Consider the following 18892-nt stretch of genomic DNA (forward strand, 5'->3'; position numbering starts at 1 on the left):
TGCAACAATGGATGAACTCTTGGTGGAGAATTGCCTTTGTAAGAAAGGGGAGGCCTTTGGAAACCAGTGGCTGTAATTAGTCTGTTCTGTTTTGGGGCTCAGATCTTTGCTAAGCTACTGAAAGAAGGAAACATTTCCTCCAGAGTAAACTTGTCTTTTACCATCACATAAAGAGTAACATCGTATGTATATATACTCAGATTTGCTGGAATAGGAGATGCTTTGGTTTTCATTGTCCTGCATCCAATGAACCCATATTACATATGGGGGTCTTACAAAATTGGTCAGTTGTTGTGTTCTCTTCAGTGCTGCTGTAACTGTGCCTTAGACCACTCCACTGCTGGATTACCCACAAGGACTTTCAGTAGGTCAAGTCTGGCATCAATAACGGCCCCCTTCTCCCTGTATCCTCACATGACAGACAGAGGAAGCTCTGGTAGCTCTATCTCTTCTTTTTTGGTTTTTTTTTTAAAGATTGGCACCTGAGCTAACAACTGTTGCCATTCTTCTTTTTTTTTCAGCTTTCCCCCCCCCAACCCTCCCAGTACACAGTTGTATATTTTAGTTGTGGGTCCTTCTAGTTGTGGCACGTGGGATGCCACCTCAGCATGGCCTGATGAGTGGTGCCATGTCCACGGCAAGGATCTGAACCAGTGAAACCCTGGGCCACCGCAGCAGAGTGGGCGAACTTAACGATTACTCAACCATGGGGCAGGTCCCGCTATCTCTTCTTAAAAGGGCATCAGTCCCCTCAAGGGTTTCACCCTCATGATGTGATATAAATCTAATTACCTCCCAAAGGTACCATCTCCTAATACCATCACATTGAGGGGTAGGACTTTAGCATACGTATTTGAGGAGGACACAGACATTTAGTCCATAACACTTACATATAAATGTCTGATATTTCCCTAGGTGTTGTGGAAGATTATGAACGGTTCCGATGCATCCACTGTAAGATGGATAGTACTAATACTTATGTTTTCAAATAATTTCTCTTGAAATTATGATGCAAACTCTGTTCAAGGTAACTTGTATATTAAGTGCCTTTACGTAATACAAGATTTTATATATTGATAAACATGTTAAATAAGCACTTTGATGTTACTTTGAAGGTAAACATGTATGTACATAAAAAGGAGATCTGGTTGCGTAAAAAGCTGAGACGTACTTTTTTGACAGCTCTGACTTACTTGAGAGAACTTGAAACTGAGATCTGAAGAAGAAGCCTCAAATCTTATATAAGAAAAAAACAAGTTAGAAAAATAACAACAGACTATCTAAAAGTAAGTAGAGGACAGAAGATAATAAAAATAAGACCAATGATACATGAAACAGAAAACATAAAACTGCAATTAAGAAAATTAACAATTTATTTTGAAAGTGATAATACCCTGTGGTGAATTGTATTAAGGAACTAGAGTGATAGTATTAATAAACAATTTTACCATTAAAACAAGTGACATAATGGAGATTCATTAGATTGTAAAAATACCAAAATTATATATATGATAACTTAATGCCAACCTTGAAAACTTAGCTAACAAGAACAAATAACTAGTAAACATAGCTAAAAGTTTTTCAAGAAAGGAGAAATTGAATATGTAGATCTTTTAAAGAAATGATAAATCCATGTTCAAAAATAGTCACAAGTAGAAATTGAAGATCCAAATACTGTTGCAGGTGAGTTCTACAACATGTAATAACAGATAATTTAAATAATACAAAACATCTTCAAGAGATGAGAAAAAACAGGTACATGATTCGACTCATCCTATGAGACGAAGAGAATCTTGATATCAAATCCAGACATCGACAGGAAATTACAGGGCAGTACTGTTTATAAATATGGAAGAAAAATTCTGAAGAAACTTTTGGCAAGTAAAATCTATCAGTGTATTAAAAATAAATACAACATTTTATGACCACATTAGATCTACACTAGAAGTGCAAGGATGGTTTAATATTACGTAAGTTTAAAAAGTCATCCTGTGCTAAATTTAAGAGATTAATATGATCATTTCAATGAATGAAACAAATTCTACATCGAATTATGACTTTATAATAAAATTTTCAATAATGGGAATAAGAGGAAAACATTTTAATCTTGTAAAGAATGTTTGTCAAAACACGTAGTCAACATTATTCCTATTGGTGACCATTAAGCACTGTCTTTTTGAACAGGAACAGGATGTGGAACACACAATAGCCTGTTGCATTCCACATGATCATGGATTTCCCAGTTACTGCAATAAAACACAAGAAATACATGAATATGAGGAGAGAATTTATGACTTCCACAAAGAAAACTGAAAATGTCATTGACAGCATATAGCCTTAATAAGAGATTTTGCAATTCTCTACTACAGAAACAAAGTAAAATATAATATTTTTAAGTTTGTTTTCTCGTTTAAGGTATGCTTTTTTGTGAGGAAGATTGGCCCTGAACTAACATCTGTTGCCAATCTTCCTCTTTTTTTTTCTCCCCCAAATCCCCAGCACATAGTTGTACACCCTGGTTGTAAGTCATTCCAACTCTTCTGTGTGAGATGTCATCACAGCATGGCTTCATGAGCAGTGTGTAGGTCCACGCCAAGGATCCAAACTGGTGAACCCAAGGCTGCCAAAGCAGAATGCACAAACTTAGCCATTCAGCCATGGGGAAGGCCCCTATAATTTTTAAAAAGTAATAATTTACAAAAGCAAAACATAAATTTAATATATCTATGAATAAATCTAGCAAAAGATATATAAGATACTTATGGAAAATTTTAAAACATGCTTAAAAAATATGCAACCAATGTCACAATATTTTAAGGATATTATTTCTTTGAAAATTCATTGATAGATTTAATAGAATTTTAATCAAAATCCCAACAGGGTATTTGGGGATATTGATAAATAATTCTAAATTTCAAATAGAAGTAAAGAGACTAATAATAACAACACACTCCTAAAAGAAACGATTTCATCCCAGCTATTAAGACATTCATGAAACTATAGTAATTAAATCTTTATGACATTAAGCCAGAGATAGAAACATTAACCAATGGAACAGAAAATGAGCTTAGAAAATGGCCACATATGGAAACTTGATGTATGGCCAAAGTGGCATCATTTCTCACTGGGAAAGAAGCAGTCTATAAAATAAATGGTGATGGGACAATGGTGGTGGGTATCCATGTGGGAATTTAATTTGAAATCGCATCTTTACCATATCTAATACACAAAATATCAATTCCAGGTGGACTGAAGACTTCAACAGAAAAGCAAATGTGAAGCCAACATCCATTACTTTAATGACCGTGTTCTCACAAAGTGAACTATCCAAAAACAAAATGTTAATTGCTTGAATAAAATAAAATATGGCTTATTGGAATAAATTATAAAGAAACTTAAAAAACAAGCTGCAAATCAGAACAAGATATTTGAAACATAACTGGAAAAGGAATCACTTTCAAGAATATTTTCACCTAGAAGGAAAAAATATAAAAATCAAGTATAAAAATAGGCAAAAGACATGTATAAGCATTTAAAGAAACAAAAACATACACATCTCACAATTTCTGTTGATATCATGGACATGCATATTCACACCACAACGTGATATAATTTTATATTCATTAGATAGCTAAAGATTAAGAAATCTGACAATACCAAATTTTGTCAAGAATGTAGATCAACAGACACTTTTGTACACTGTAGTGAGATGGAAAATTGCTAAAAATCACTCTGGGAAAGAATGTGGCTTAATCTTTAAAAATATGCACTACTAAAATTTAGGAATTGCATTTCCAAGAATACACATATGTGCCAAGAAACTTATGCTAAAATGTTCATAGCAAGAATCAGTCATAATAGCTAACTAGAAACGACGAAACTGTCTATAGACAGGAGGACAGACAACTAAATTTGTCTATATTCTTGTAATGCAGAAATTGGCAAACTATCGACCATGAGCCAAAGCTGGCGAGACTATTTTAGTAAATAGTGTTTTATTGGGACACATCCACACTCATTGGTTTATGTATTGTGTATGGCTGCTTTTGCTGTGTGACAGCAGAGTCAAATAGTTTCAACAGAGACCATATGCCTTATAAAGCCACACATATTTACTATCTATTTGCGGAAAAAGTTTGCTAATCCCTGGCCTAATGGAATATTACATAAAAGTGAAAATAAATGAACCATGAAACAGCATGAATGAATCTCAAAAACATAATGGTAACTAGAGGATGATATTATATTTCAATAAGGCTCTGATTTATTGACTGGCAAAATGAGGCAATATATTTTTAGGAACAAATACGTATATCATATATTTATTTTAAAATGCAAAAATGCAAGTCTCTGGTAAAAAACAATTCTGACAATTGATTATCTGTATTGTGGTGAGAGTTAGCTGAGCAGATCAGAGAATTTTCAATATTATAATTCTTGTTGAGTGACAAGTTCAAAAGTATTTGTTTTATTATTTAAATTTACATTTTACATATTCATTTTATTGAATTCATTTGTGTATCAGTTATCATATGATTTCAATACTAATATAAAGCAGCTCTAGGTAACAGTAGGGAGAGTATGTGCATATCTGTATTATCTGTGAATAGCCCATAAGTGGGAAGAGAAAGTGAAAAATCCCTTAGGAAAGAAAGGAGAAAGATATATTTGAAGAAGAGTAAGCTATGTGTATGTGTGTGTGTGTGTATGTGTTCACATGTGTTATTATTGTTGTCATCATCATTAATAGCTAAAATATTATATTTGAATAGAAACATATAATAGTGGTTTGAAGGAAGGTTTTGGAAACAGAATATATGGATTTGAATTATAGTCCATTATTTCCTAGCTCTTTAAACTTGGACAAATTAACCCATCTATAAAACCTCCTGGTTTAAATGTTTTTGAGAAAAGGGTAAAAATAATCCTGGTAAGATGGGCTTGGCCATATGTGTGACTCTTCTGAATTTTTCTTAGTTATGCATGCATTTTTTAAAAAATGGAACATTTTGGAATTAGGAAGAGCATGCTAATATTCTGAATCCATTTGTGCTTCAGGGATTCCAAAATGTTTTCCACACTGCAGTCAGGGTGGTCTTACTGAATTCAAAACCTGAATTGTTCCTTTCATGTTTAATCCTTCTAGCTTTCATACAATTCGGGTAATCTCCTGGAATGCTATTCCATCATATACTTTCAAGACTGTTCTGTTTGGCCATACACATCTCAGATCCAAGGTCATGAACGCAAAGAGGTATAGGTCACACCAAACAATTTAAAATGATTAGTAAGAGACATATTGAAAAAAATGGAGAGAGAGACTAAGTTTCTGATTATAAAATTACATATTGTTAAGTGTTAATTTCTCTCAAAGTAAGTTAAAAATTCCGTTCTGCTTAAGTCTTTCATATGTTTCACAGAACTTCAAAAAACACTTCATAGTTCTTTACTTTTTATTAGCAGCTTAAGAATATGATTATGTTATATAGTGTATTATTTAATAATGCTTAAACAGTATACAATTGAAAATTGTGTCATATTTTCCTTTACTCTTTTCTGTTTGATAAAAAAATATGTTTATTCTTGATTACTGTTTTTTCAAGTGACTTATTACTGAGCTTCATATTTATATTTTATTTATTGGCCATTTAAAGTTAGACATGTGAATGTTTCTCATGTTTCAGTTGAGGTTGTTTGCCGTTTCTAGACATTTGTTGAATGAAAAACAAATGAGTAGAATGGCCTTTTTACGGTGCAGAATCTGGTCGAGAGTTGGCAATAAACATTAAAATCACATTTTTGTAATTTATCATTGGTTTCTGATGTTTTAAAGTTCCATATAGCCAAATCTATCACTTTTAAAATTTATGGTTTCTTCAATTTTTATTCGACTCAGAACTGCCTTCTCAGTCTAAAAGAAATAATATCTTGTATTTTGTCCCTATTCTTTTATGATTAATTTTTTTAACCTTATTATTTATTTGATCTTCTGTTTTAAAATTAAGAATTCTTCCAGGCTATAAAAATTTTTATTGATCTTCTTGTACCAGTTACCTCTGGTATAAAAACAAAATATATATTGTACGTAATATATTATATATAATATGTCATATATAATAACTATATATTTATGCTATTTTGTCCATATTTTGTAACTGCCCATGATGTTGAAACTACGTTATTATTTCTAATTATATTTTCATTTTATTTTTTGGCTCGTTATCTATTTTTCCTTTAGCTTTTGTTATTTAATATTTGGAATAACATCAAAAAACAATGATACTTATGATCCCTCAGTCAGAAAGTTACCACACTTAGGTTTCATATTTATTATATTGGCTAAAACATCTGGAACAATATTGAGAGCAAACAATATTGAAACAACAATCCTAGCCCTGTTCCTAATTTCAAGTGGAATAACTCTAGTATGTCGCTCATCGTTAATTATGGTGTTGGCTAATGGTTAAAATCTACATGCGTGTGTATTAAATAAATTGAACAATTAATTCTGGTAGTAATCCATGGTAATGCATGAGTAAATAAGAAAAATTTTGTTTTACATGGATTGCTACTGGAATTGTTCAATTTTATTCACTGTAAATTTGTATTTCACTAATTGTAATTTTATATGCTTCTACACTGATATCATATAATTTTGCACAAAAGAAAATCTATTTTACATTTGAGTTAGGCTCATTATAACCTTTTAAAGACCTGCTTTGGAAAACCAGACTCTGGTACACACTTCTCATTTTATGGATAAATAAACGGAATCCTAGAAAGGTTGAGCAATTCGTCAGCAGGGAAACAACATAATTTTGAAAAGATATGCATCTGATTTAACTTTCCCATCAATTTCTTGCATGATAAAACCGTAATTATTTTACTCTTACCTTATGCTTTACTAAATTGAGACCTATAGTGGTTAACTGATGTGCCTACACTAGGCAGCATTCTCCAGAGAAACAGAACCAATAGGATTTATCTAAAAGGAGATTTATTATAAGAGTTGGCTCCACGATTACAGAAGCTGAGAAGTCCCAAGATCTGCCGTGTGCAATCTGGAGAACCAGGAAAGCTGGTGGTGTAATTAAGTTTGAATTCAAAGGCTTGGGAACCAAGGGAGCCACTGGTATGAGTTCAAGTTCAAAGGCCCAATGATTGGGGGAGGCGCTGATGGTATCAGTCCCAGTGTGAGTTTGAGGGCCAGAGAACAAGGAATACGAATGTCCCAGGACAGGAGAAGGTGGACGTCTCAGCTCAAGCCAAGAGAGAATTTGCCCCTCCTCTGCCTTTTTTGTTCTATTCTAGCCCTCAGTGGATTGGATGATGTCTCACCACATTGGTGAAGGCAACCTTCTTTACTCAGTCTACTGATTCAAATGCTAACCTCTTCCAGAAACGCTCTCACGGACACATCCAGAATTGCTGTTTTACCAGCTATCTCGGCATCCCTTAGCCCAGTCAAATTGACACATAAAATTAACCATCACAGTGTCCAAGGACATTCACTGAGTTTGAACTGGGACATGACTGAAAACCATGTTTTTAGAATGGTACTTTGATGATCTTTCCACTTTTACATTGCACCACAGTATAGACGGACTGATGGAGAGGAGTGTTCTCTCTTACTCCAACATTTAAACTTAGTATGTCACACTTGCTACTTTTTCCTAATCAAGTCCCTAAAATGAAGAGAACACCTGTAAGCATCATTTCTTTGAATTGACTATCACTTTCACAACGTGTGATAGGAGATGTCTTTGCCCTGTAGAAAAATATCAAGAATTCATAACCATTTTCTGGCTCTTGTCACCTTTGTTATCCAGTAACTGAGGCAATGTCATCTCATCAGCAATGTCAATGCCTCTTCTTCTAACAACATGGCAATTGTCACTTTCCTGACAGACACCTTAGAAAATTCACATACTTGCCAAATTTTAGACCAAGAAACTTTAAAACCTGAGTGTTGGTAAGAACCATTCAAAAATGCAGTAGTGGATGAAATGCATCCCGTGTGCCTTAATAACAATGGTTCAGAGTAGCTGTGCATCTTAAGAAAACTGTGGAGGCTGGAAGAAGCCCAAAGTACTGAAAGCAGACCAGCTCATTGGATCAGGAAGGCTGTGCTGATATTGCTTCAACAGAATAGCCAGGCATGCATTTCAAATCCAGATTTGGAGCGGTATGGCCTAAATTATTCCAACTAATGCTTATTTGACATCTCATTCATCTTACCATTTTTACACTTACAACAATAAATCCATAAAACAACCATATATCGCTGATATTTATTTATCCGTCATATGGATATGGGTCCAGCAGAAAACTGCATGTTCAAAAGGGGAAATTTGATGATTGTTTACTAAAGGAATCACTTTGCAAAGACAGGTAGGTCTAGATTTAATAAAAATACACTAGAGGCAGTAAAAGAACCCAAGCCATTGTCACTAGGCCTGAAGGTGTTAGTGAAGGGATCGCTTACCAACACTCAGCAAGACCTGTAGCTGCGGGGGAGGCACCCTGAGAAAAATTCAGCATTGTTAGTTGTCAGTCTGGCATAAAGGGAATCAAGGGCATAAACATCAAACTTCTATTGTTACCCTCCTGCTGGGGTCTGCTTCACTGAACTCGAGAAGGCTAAGATTCTTGGTTGGTTCATTCCATAATTATTAACATCCAAAGGCCTAGAGCCAAATGGAGAGGGGTGGAGAGCAGATCTCCACAGGCGATAGGAGAACATCCTGCTCATCCCCGTTTCACATAGCAAGTAAATGAACTTGCAGAGGTTAAATGACTTGCCTTAAGTGAAAAGGCATCTAGTTGCTGAGGCGGGATTTAATTCATGATCTTCCAACATGAAGCTCTGTTTTGGCTCCTATGCCACTTCTCGTTAAAAAGGAATTTATTCACTCTACTTTTCCTTTTCTGTAACATAGAATTTTATTTTAGCTGAAGTCAATAATACTTCAGAATAATAAATGCTTATTTCAGCAACACAACCTAAGGTTACTGTTTATCTCCTTCCATCAATCAGTTCTCTTTCAGAGAACTTCAAATACACACACACATTCATGCGCTCATACTGAGGGTATCTGTAAAATATGTTGATCATGACAAATTTTGATAGTTTTTAAAAATACATCATTACACCATTTCAAAAATTAAATAGAATGCTTCAGTAGTAATCAACTACATGGAAAGAATGTGTATAAATCCCCTTATAAAGTACTTTACAATAAAGTATTTTTCATTTACATATTCTCCCAAAGGATTATTGTAAGTTGCATAAGCTAACATTCATGCATTTCCATTTGCAACAAATAATTACGGAAACTTTATATTCATGAGCCATGTTATTTAATACCACGAAACAAAAATTTAAGACATTTTCCTTATTGGAGGATGGATCTTGATGTTTTGGTGTAGTTCAAAGCAGTGAATTATACCTCACTTTTTTATAGGATAGTTTTGTAGGAATTTACTTGACTAAAGGAGTCAATAACAACTTTCCCGAAAAGCATAGTTTTTACACATGGGTTGCCTTCCCAAAATCAGAATATAAAAGTGCTGCCTTGGAAAGTGCTATATCTCTTGTCTGCAGGACAAGACTTTAAAGATAAGCAGACACTTGAAGTTGATGCTGACTCCTTAGACAGATCCGCAAAATGAAGAAACAGAGCAATAGCCTCCTACTACATTGGTTGCCAAGAGTTCAGTAGCCTATAATCCTGAGATAAAATTGAGGTTAATAGACACTGGCAAATGACCACTTTGACAGTACCAGAGAACATGTTAGGATAAGCTTCTTGTTGTTTCAGATTGGGCTAAAATTGGCAAATGTGATATTTAAGTATCAAAACTGTGCTAACTGTGTGTTATTCTTCTGACCTCCGCATCTTAGGGCACATGAACCCTTTGATTCATGGCAAATAAAATGTCAGTGATAATAAATTTGGGGCGTAATAATTGAGAATCCAATCAATAGATGCGTTTTCAAATTATTGAATATCTTTGATGTTTCTCTTTCAATATAGCCCTTCAACAACATCATGTGTTTCAGAAATCTTTAGACAGGTTGAATATGTACAATAAAAACGTAGAATATAAAACAAACAACACTGACAGTGTTCCTTCCCTGTAGGTATTACTTAGTTCTCTGGCCCCTTTCTACCCAAACATGATCATAAGAAGGGAGCCAGGGTTAGTAATCTGAAGTTGTTTGGCTTACAAATTGCTCTCATTAATATTAATCAGGAGTTCTTTGAATTAGAGTTTCTTATTAACTCTCAGCGTTAGCAGTGAAGTTCCCTGAAGGGCTTCCATTCTAAAGAAGCACATGAACATTAGCTAGAAGAGAATATGCTCCTTTGTTTTAAAGGGTACAGTGAATAATTTTGCACCACTGGGGAGCAGGAGACCTTGAGTTTCAGGGGGCAGATGCTGCTTCCCATTATCTGAATGGAGGAAATACATATGTCCTCACCCACCTCCATTCTACTTATCTAATTAATACCGCCTGGAACTCTCAGGCATCTGGAGAAAGGAAGTTCATGACTTGAAGGCAATGTTTGGACATCAAGATGCAGTAAATAGCAAGTTCTTATAAATATTTATTCACGTAATGCCTGGTTGTGCTGAGTCTAAATTATTCCCCAGTACTAAGTTTGACCCATCAACTTATTGACAGCCTCCAGCAGTGTTACCTGGTAACACTAAATTCCTGAAATGCCTGTACCTAAGTTGACAAGTAGCCTGTTTATAGTTAAGGTAATAACCATAGGTACTGTTTTGCCTGGAACAGTCCCAGTTGACACCTCTTCTTTCAGGATAATGTTTAATAATGTCCCCTTTCACTCTTAAAAAGATTCTTACAAGGCCATCCTAATTATTGAGTGATTTAGAAAATAGAGAGAGAAAATTTATTTTTATTATATATATATATTTTTAAAGATTGGCACCTGAGCTCACATCTGTTGCCAATCTTTTTTTTTCTTGCGTTTTTTTTTTCCTTCTCCCCGAAGCCCCCCAGTACGTAGTTGTATATTCTAGTTGTATGTCTGCGCCCAGGATTTGAACTGGTGAAACCCCGGGCCGGCGAAGCAGAGGGTGTGAACTTAACTGCTCGGCCACGGGGCCAGCCCCTATTTTTTTATATTTTAAAGAACTAAACTTTAGAATGTTGGATTTGTTTCTATTGTGGATTTCATTATGTACGATAGGGTTCCATTTATATGGCCAATATATGTAAATACTATGCATAGCAAAAAGCTGGTATGAGAATCTTAGATGTGCTCATTATTTACATAATGATATGATCTGTTTGCCAGTTGATATAATTTTTTTGAAATGAATAATCCTCAGCACCAAAACAATGGCAATAAAATGAAAAAGCAAAAGAACATGAAAGACATTGTAAAGTACTGAGCAATTTGCATTTATTCACTATTTAGAGGACATATATTCTTGATGTTGGCAGATTTTTAAAATATATTATCTGAACCAACAACATAATTTAGTCTCTGAAATAATTTCTCATCTTTTTTAATCTCATCTTTTTAATTTTAGAATTGCTAACCTGTTAATTTATTCTATGAGCTAAAAATCTAGCTGCCTAAAAGGATTTAATTTCAAATATGGGCTAGTTTTTTTCTCTCTAAAGCTTTCATGTAAACATATTTCTTAGTCTTCCAGAGCCAGCAAGCATATATATATATATAAGTTTTGAAATATGACATTAAACAAGTAACTTCTGATTGTTGCAAGTGCCGAGAAATATATTTCCAAATACCGTCATTTTATCATAAATGCTGGTTGAAACTTCTTTTACAGGATTTAGAGCAAACTGTTTTAATAAACATGCCTTTTCCTTAAATCAAATAATAGGAGCCAGATTTTTATGAACATTGTGCTGAAAATGGAACTGATTTTCTTCAAAAATTATTTTAAATAATTAAAACTTTCTACCTTTAATCAGGACCTTAAAGCTGTTTTTTTACAGCTAACCCAAAGTTACTTTGGAAGATACTATTCCAGAATAAAATAATGAATTGATGAGATCAAAGACTATCAAAGGAATTAATAAGTAGCCAGTAGCAGAATATTTATAGAAGTGCAAAATGAAAAAATATGCTGAGCATATGAAGTAAAATCAGATCGAGAGTTTTTGAAAAAGCAATTAGCAAGACTAGATTATTCCTAACTCAATGTGGGTAGAACATAGTATTTAAAAACAAGATAACATGTGTTCGCCGTTGCAGAGCCTTGCTAAAATTGTATAGAAGAATGATGCCTGACATTTTGTTGAATTTCATTTATTTAATTAATTTAATTAATAAGAATTTTATATATATACTCATACATTCACATGAATACTTACAAAGTATATATATACATTTTCCCCCATTAAAACAGAGTTCTATGCAGAAAGACTTCAGAAAATTGCAATTCAGTACAATTCAAATTAATTCTACATTATTTCAGTTAAATATTCTTTGTATTATGTACTAGCCAAAGATTAAAATGGGATTACCTAGCTTTTTCATTCTAGGAAATCCATATAGTTCCATGGATTCAATTTTGCTATTCAGATCTTTAACTTGGAACAGACTGTTCTCAGCATTATGTCGTGTTAATTCCTGCACCGCAGTGGACTCTTCATGCTGACTCAGATTTTACCAGAAAGATATTGAATATACTTGCAGTTCATCAGTTACAGTATGCTTTGGCTCATTGGTCAAATGGAGTGTTTGGCAAAACATGAGGAATGCATGCAATAAGTAGTACACAATAAGAATAAAAAACATTGTTCAATGTACGAAATAAGTTGCATACATGCCAAGTCACATAGACATTTATAGAGTCTGTTGGAGTTTGGATGACACAGCAAAATAACATCTTAAACAATTTTGATGTCTGATTTTTCTTTTTGAATGGAGAACAGAGAGGTCCAGAATGCAAACTGACCGGATGATAGTAGAAACTTTCACGGGCAATTGAATTTACTATCAACAAGAATAGAGTAAATACGTTCTGATAGAGCATCTGCATGATTCTTCTGGAGCCCCATAGTCAGGGAGGGATAGCTTTGTGAATTATTAACAAAAGGGACTTGATAAAGGGTCCACATAAATAGAACACTTGCCGAATATTGAATGATGCTAAAAAATGTTGCTAACTTTTTAGATTTAATAATTAAACGTTGTATTTAAGAAAGGGCCATCTTTTAAAGATAAATATCAAATAGTTATGAATGAAATACAAACTTTCTCATATCTACCTCAAACTAATCCAGGAAGAGGGAGATAGATTGGAGTATAGACAAAACAAGATTGACCTCAAATTAAAACGGTTAAAGTTGTGCAAGAGATTCATGGAGTTTTGTGATACTATTATCTCTATTTTTATGTGGGGTTGGAATTTTCCATAATAAAAATGTGTCCACAATATAGATAATATAACCTCATATATCCCTGAAATAAACAAAAGAAAAAGAAATCTCCCCAAGATCAAAATAAGGACAGGAAGGAAAAGATTCTGTAATGTACAACACAGTCATGTTCTTTAGTTTTCAGGCTATAACAGACCTTTTCAATATCGAATAAATGTTTGAACGATATTCAGGATGTTGCCAGCAACAGTCTTTGATAACCTGCAAAGTATGTTCCACATGTCTTTCAAACCTTCAACCTTCTTTTTTATGCTTTCTTTTACCCCTGCATTCAGTGCCTTCATAAAACTTTCTGGCTGTCGTATCATTAACTGATACACATATCTCCCCTTACTATACTTGAGACCACTTCCACTTTTCTATTCTCTAATTTCTTCCTCTATTCTTCCTTCTATTTCTTCATTATAAATCTCAGTTTCTGGTCAGAACCCGTAGACACCTAAGGCCGACCAAAGGACTGGAGCATCCGCAGATTTGGGCAACCGCAGGGATCCTGGAATCAATTCCCCGCAGATACCGAGGGAGACTGTATTTCAAACAAAATCTTAGCATTTCCACATTCATATGTCGTGGAAAAATGAAATGCCATTTATTGTTATTCAGGATGCAATGGCAACTTCATTTGGTCTTTTGCTCAGGTCAAAACCTGATGGACATCTCCCAGAAAGCATTCACTAAACTTGTAATTCCACCATCCTGGTTATTCAACACATTTCTTTCTGAGTTGGCTTCCCTTATCTATTATTTATTGCCTAGCTTCTACTTTTATCCTTTTCTTATTCTCTCTTTGAGTCTTTCATTCAAAATTATGCAAGAGGGAGTCAGCTAATCACCATCCAATGGAAAGTGTTGGAATTAGGCCATGGTGTCCGGTCAGAACTTGACTGAGACTTTAGAAATCTTGAAGATTTGGAATATTTGGTTATACTCCATATATTTTTCAATATAATAATAAAATGCAATAATTAGCTGAGTCATAATGAGAAGGAAGTTCAACAACATACTGCTTGGCTGGTATACTAATTTTTTTTAATAGTGTGCCTGGTAATATAAAGCATGGATTCTATCTTATTGCTTCTGTACTTTTTTATATCAAGGAAATTGGATACTATTATTATTTCTTTTTAATAGGCAGGGTAGCAAATATATAGAATCAGGTTTCAAGTTTGCAAAATATCTGTGTGGCAACTTGTCTTCAAATGGCTTAGCTGCATTGTGGAAGCTGTAGGTAGAGAGCAGCCAGGAATTGTTTAATGGACTATTCCATATACCTTCTCATAGCTGGTCTTAGCTAGCCATTAGAAGAGTAAAGTCAGATACGAATGACTGATGACTCGTATCCCTACTTTATTTTTTAAAGCAATATTTCTTTTTATAGCACATATAATTTTCCAAGTGGTGAAATTAACCCAATATGGGGAAGATATTCTTATATATTGTTTTTTCCTCAAGATGCTTAGCATTATATTTTTCCCATTCTTTCTCTGTAAAGGGCTAGTTTTCAGGACAAGGCATTACAATAAGCGTGTTTGTTTTGTTTTGTTTTCCTGCTACTTAATATCTTTCTTTCCAAAAGTGAAAGTTAGATGCCGCTTTCCATCAAATTATATTTGTTTGGGCTTCTGCCACTCTTGCTTTGCCGTGGGTCAGTGAGGTAGCCCAGGAAATTCTTTACCTCTCATTAAATGTTACCAGTGCTCTATGATATATGAAGGAGTTGCTGCATCTGAATGTGAGCACATATTCAACCTAGTCCAATAGCTTATGACCCAGAGAGAGACATATCTTATAATATTAAAAGTCAGCTTTCAGAAACTTCAGTTATGAATTTTTCTGACAGAGAAGAGAGAAGGGCATCAGATTTCCTGAATCTCTGTGTTTTGCTTATTTCCATTAACAAGCTTGAGGAGATTTTTCAGTTCATCTCTCCTCAGCTGGAATCATTCTTTTTCTCCAAGGTCTCCCTTTTCTTACCATAGACTATTCATCTTTTTCTAGAAGTAGTTGGATATATCCTTCACTTTATGTCTCTACTTTTCCTGGATTCTTCCAGGGTAAGGCCTAAGCAAGGATCAAATGCTAAAAAAAAAAAAGTTATAGTCTCAACCACACTTTCAGTAGTTTAGAGATAAGGAGCTTCTTAAGACATTTTTTATGCCTTTAAGATCTCCCTGAACATACATACCTTCTCTGCCGAAGAAGTTGTCCAAACTCTTTTCTTAGGTGTCGTTTTTATAGCTTTTCCAATAATACATCATCTCTAAACAAGAACTTATACATGTAAGAAATAGCATTATGGCCTGCTATGTTGCTTCCAAAAGAATCTTCAAAATATTGGTGTCACATTTTTTTTTTTTTAAGGAAGATTAACCCTGAGCTAACATCTGCTGCCAATCCTCCTCTTTTTGCTGAGGAAGATTGGCCCTGAGCTAACATCCATGCCCATCTTCCTCTGCTTTATATATGGGACACCTACCACAGCATGGTTTTTGCATCAAGTGGTGCCATGTCCGCACCTGGATCCGAACCTGTGAACCCCGGGCAGCAGAGAAGCAGAACGTGGGAACATAACCGCTGCGCCACTGGGCCGGACCCTTGGTGTCACATTTTGAAGAGTTGTTTATCATTTGGGATTGAAGTATTCTATCTATTATAAAAGGGAAAAAGTATGTCAAGTAAATAAGGGCAAAGCTTGGGAATAACATCTCAGAATTTGTTTTCTAGAGAGAGACATTTGACATGAATATCTCCATGGCTGAGCTTTATTTACATTAAGTCTCCCAAAGCTGGTGAAAGACAATCAGTCAGGAAGCCAGAAAAGTGGCAAAGAGCCTATGTTCAAAGAGATTTCTTTCAAAGTGCACAGGACCTGACATTTGTATGTGGAAATAGAGACAAGGAAGATTCAAATGGTCTTATAAACACTTTTAAATAGAAAGAAAGCACAAAAACACATCTCATTCTTCATACATTTTAAACAAATCCCTTCATTATTGTATTGAAGAGCAAAATTCATGAAATAAGGGCAAATGTTCAGACATGCTTGGTCAGAGAAAAATTTAGACGGCAACTTAAACAACTGATATTGTAAAGACTTTTCAGAATCTATGAGGAAAGAAAAAGGAATAAAAGTCATGAAGATCAGAAACTAAGAAATGAAACTGTCCCTATTTGCAAGTGACATATTTGCCCATGTAGAAAATTTTAAGAAAATCCCTTAGAAATAATAAACGAGGTCAGCAAGATTACAGCATACAAGATGAACATAATGAAAATAACGAACATACAAGCAATTGCATTTGTTTATTGTAGATGAATGTGTGGAATGAATATGTGGAAACCAAACTTACAGCTATAATATCACTTGCAATCACTCAAAAAGAAAACATACTTGGGGATAAATCTAGTAAACATATACAAGACTTGTACCCTGAAATGTACACAATATTGAAAAAGTAATCAAAGGAGACCTAAAAAAATGGAGAGAAATACCATGTTCATAAACTGGGTGACTCAATATAGTAAAAATATTAACTCTCAAGTCCCTCTATAGGTTTAACAAAATTTCTATCAAAATCCCAGCAAAATTCTTTGTAGATATAGACAAGACTATCCTGAAATTTATATGTAAAGACAAAAGAACTAGAGTAAGTGAAGCAATTTTTTACAGGAAGAAGAATAAATTGGAAGGAGTCATTCTTTCCAATTTTAAGACTTCTTTTATAGCTGAAGTAATAAAAGATGTGTGATATTGGAGGATGAATAAAAGCATAGATTATTGGAACAGAATAGAGTAACTCAAGGTAGAGCTACACAGATATGCTGAAATGATTATTGACTAAGGGGCAAAAACAATTCAGTGGAAAATGGAAAGACTTCTCAATAAATGGTCCTAGTGCAATTGGACATTCATAGGCAAAAAAATTAAACTCCACCTAAACTTCACACTTTATACAAAAATTAATTCAAAAATACAATGCAGACTTGGATGTAAAACTATAAAAATAGTAGAAAAATACATAATATAAAAGAATTCTTAAATGTTATCAAAAGCATGAGCCACAAAAAGAAAAACTGATGAAAGGACTTCATCAAAATCTAAAATGTTAGCTTAGTGAAAGACTCCATTAAGAGGATAAAAAGACAAGCTATGGAGGAGAACATATTTGGAAAATACATATCCAGAAAGGGAATAGTATCTAAAATATATAAAAGGGTCTCAGAACTCAACAGTAAAACAGCCAAAAATCCAATTAAAACATTAGTAAAAGACATGAAAAGATATTACACTGACGAAGATCTATCTATGACAAATAGGCACATGAAAATATGTTCCACATCATTAGCAATTAGAAAAATAAAAATTAAAACACTATGAGCTATCAATAAATACCTATCACAGTAACTAAAATAAAAAATAGCGACAATACCAAATTCTGGGAAGTGTGCAGAGAAACTGGATCACTCATACTTTGCTACAGGGAATGTAAAATGGTATAGCCACTCTGGAAATCAATTATATTTCACAGTAACAATGAATTATCTGAAAATAAAACAAAAGAAATTTCACTCCAAATAACATCAAAAATAGCAAATGCTTAGGAATAATTTAACTGAAGGAGTTCAATATGACTACACCACAAAATAATGATAGAGAAATTTAAAATTATCTAAATGAAACAGAGATGTATACTATTTTCATCAATTAGAATAGGCAATATTGTTCAGATGTTAATTCCTCCCTAATTCATCTATATATTGAACAAAATTCTTTCAAGATCCCAGTAGATTTCTTTCTGGTGGAAATTCACAAGCTGATGTTAAAATTTATGTGAAAATACAAAGACCTTGAATAGCTAAAACAAAATTGAAGGAAAGAGCAAAGCTGGAAGACATACCATACATGATTTCCAAACTCACTTTAAAGATTCACTAATTAAGATACTTTAGTAATTTATGAGGATCAACATAAATGGGAAAGCACATAATCCTAAAAATAGATCTTCACTACATGTCAATTCATTTTTCATTATAAGTGCCAAGGTATTTCAAAGAGAAAAGATAGTGTTTTCAACAAATGGCTCTCATAGAAATGGATAGCCATATGTTTCAAAAAATCTTAACCTTTTCCCAATTGAAAAAACTAAAAAATTTGAGGCCAGCCTGGTGGTGTAGTGGTTAAATTCACGTGCTCAGATTTACCAGATGCAGATATAGCACTCCTCTTCAAGCCACACTACGGCAGCATCCCACATAAAATAGAGCAAGACTGGCACAGATGTTAGCTCAGCACAATCTTCCTCAAGCACAAAGAGGAAGATTGGCAAAAGATATTAGCTCAGGGCCCATATTCCTCACACACACACACACGCACACAAAATTAAGAAAATTAACTCAAAATGGATTATAGGCTTAACTGTATAAACTAGAATATAAAACTTA

This window comes from Equus quagga, chromosome 3 (genome assembly GCF_021613505.1).
Source record: "Equus quagga isolate Etosha38 chromosome 3, UCLA_HA_Equagga_1.0, whole genome shotgun sequence".
NCBI lineage: Eukaryota > Metazoa > Chordata > Mammalia > Perissodactyla > Equidae > Equus > Equus quagga.